We start from the raw sequence: 2,702 nt of genomic DNA, 5'->3' as shown, positions 1-2,702 counted from the left end.
TTTGGGCCATTTTGGGTCATTGGTCACTCTGTGGTCACTCATTGGTCACTCTGTGGTCACTCATTGGTCACTCATTGGTCACTCAATGGTCACTCATTGGTCACTCTGTGGTCACTCATTGGTCACTCAATGGTCACTCATTGGTCACTCTGTGGTCACTCTCTGGTCACTCATTTGGTCACTCTCTGGTCACTCATTGGTCACTCATTGGTCACTCAGTGGTCACTCCATGGTCACTCATTGGTCACTCAGGGGTCACTCTCGGTCACTCAGGGGTCATTTTTGGGCATTTTTTGGCCATTTTGGGTCATTGGTCACTCAATGGTCACTCTGTGGTCACTCATTGGTCACTCATTGCTCACTCCAATGATCACTCATTGGTCACTGAGGTCACTCAGTGGTCACTCATTGGTCACTCATTGGTCACTCACTGGTCACTTATTGGTCACTCATTGGTCACTCAGTGGTCACTCATTGGTCACTCTCTGGTCACTCAGGCTCACTGTGTGGTCACTCCGGGGTCACTCATTGGTCACTCATTGGTCACTCTCTGGTCACTCATTGGTCACTCTATGGTCACTCATTGGTCACTCTATGGTCACTCATTGGTCACTCCAGTGGTCACTCATTGGTCACTCTGTGGTCACTCTGTGGTCACTCTGTGGTCACTCATTGGTCACTCATTGGTCACTCATTGGTCACCCTGTGGTCACTCATTGGTCACTCATTGGTCACTCATTGGTCACTCAATGGTCACTCTGTGGTCACTCATTGGTCACTCATTGGTCACTCATTGGTCACTCAGTGGTCACTCTGTGGTCACTCTGTGGTCACTCTGTGGTCACTCAGGGGTCACTTAGGGGTCATTTTTGGGGCATTTTTTGGCCATTTTGGGTCATTGGTCACTCAGTGGTCACTCATTGGTCACTCTGTGGTCACTCATTGGTCACTCATTGGTCACTCTGTGGTCACTCATTGCTCACTCCAATGGTCACTCAGTGGTCACCCATTGGTCACTCATTGGTCACTCTGTGGTCACTCATTGGTCACTCAGTGGTCACTCATTGGTCACTCATTGGTCACTCCGGGGTCATTTTTGGTCCATTTTGGGCCATTTTGGGCCAATTTTTGGCCATTTTGGGTCATTGGTCACTCATTGGTCACTCTGTGGTCACTCATTGGTCACTCAATGGCCAGTCTGGGGTCACTCATTGGTCACTCCAAGGGTCACTCTGAGGTCACTCATTGGTCACCCTGTGGTCACTCATTGGTCACTCTGAGGTCACTCATTGGTCACCCCTGTGGTCACTCATTGGTCACTCTGTGGTCACTCAATGGTCACTCAATGGTCACTTTGTGGTCACTTCGTGGTCACCTCAGGGGTCACTCAGGGGTCATTTTTGGGGCATTTTTTTGGCCATTTTGGGTCATTGGTCACTCATTGGTCACTCATTGGTCACTCATTGGTCACTCAATGGTCACTCATTGTCACTCTGTGGTCACTCTGTGGTACACTTCATTGGTCACTCATTGGTCACTCTGGATCACTCAGGGGTCACTCATTGGTCACTCATTGGTCACTCATTGGTCACTCTGGGGTCACTCATTGGTCACTCAGGGGTCAAAGGTCACTGACCTGCTCACTCAGGTTGTTGTAAGGCGTTCCCGTAGGCCCCGCCCCCCACAAGCCCCTCCCCCCAGCGCCAGCGCCGCGGCCACGCCCAGCCCGGCAGGAGATGATTGACAGCCACGGCAGCCAATAGGAAGGAGGCCAGCAGCACCTGGGGGCGGGGCCAGGGAAAGAATGGGGGAAAAAAGGGGAAGATTTGGTTAAAAATCTTGGGGATGGAAATTGGGCGGGAAATTGGGGGATTTGGGGAAATAATTGGGGGAAATTTTGGGGGAAATTTTAGGGGAAAATTTGGGGGAAATTTTAGGGGAAATGTGGGGGAAATTTAGAGGAAAATGGGTGAAAAATGGGGGAAAAAAGGGTAAAAAATGGGAATTAAAGTGGGGAAAAATTGGGAACAAATTGGGGGGGAAAGGGGGAAAAAATGGGAATTAAGTTGGGGGAAATTGGGAAAAAATGGGGGAAATTGGGGAAAAAAGGGGAAAAAAGGTAAAAAATGGGAATTAAATTGGGGGAAATTGGGGGGAAATTTGGGGGGAAATTTGGGGGGAAAAGGGGAAAAATGGGAATTAAATTGGGGGAAATTGGGGGGAAAGTGAGGGGAAAAATTGAATAAAATTTGAGATAATTGGGGGAAATTTTAGGGAAAATAATTGGGGGAAATTTTAGGGAAATTTTGGGGGAAATTTTAGGGGAAAATGTGGGGGAAATTTAGAGGAAAATGGGTGAAAAACAGGAGGGAAAAAGGGTAAAAAATGGGAATCTATAGTGGGGGAAATTGGGAAAATTGGGGAAAAATGGGAAAAAATTGGGGGGAATAGGGGGAAAAAAGGTAGAAAATGGGAATTAAATTTGGGGGAAAATTGGGGGAAAATGAGGGAAAAATTGAATAAAATTTGAGGTATTTGGGGGAATTTGGGGTAAAGAGGGAAAAAAGAGTTAAAAATGGGAAATAAAATGGGGAAAATTGGGGAAAATTTTGAGGAAATTGGGGGGAAAATTGGGGGAAAATTGGGGAAAAATTGGGGGAAAATTGGGGGAAATTGAGAAAAATCGGGGGAAAATTTGGGTT

This window comes from Agelaius phoeniceus, chromosome 37 (genome assembly GCF_051311805.1).
Source record: "Agelaius phoeniceus isolate bAgePho1 chromosome 37, bAgePho1.hap1, whole genome shotgun sequence".
In the NCBI taxonomy this organism is placed as follows: domain Eukaryota; kingdom Metazoa; phylum Chordata; class Aves; order Passeriformes; family Icteridae; genus Agelaius; species Agelaius phoeniceus.
The sequence above is the reverse complement of the archived record's forward strand: the minus strand, read 5'-3'. Positions refer to the sequence as shown.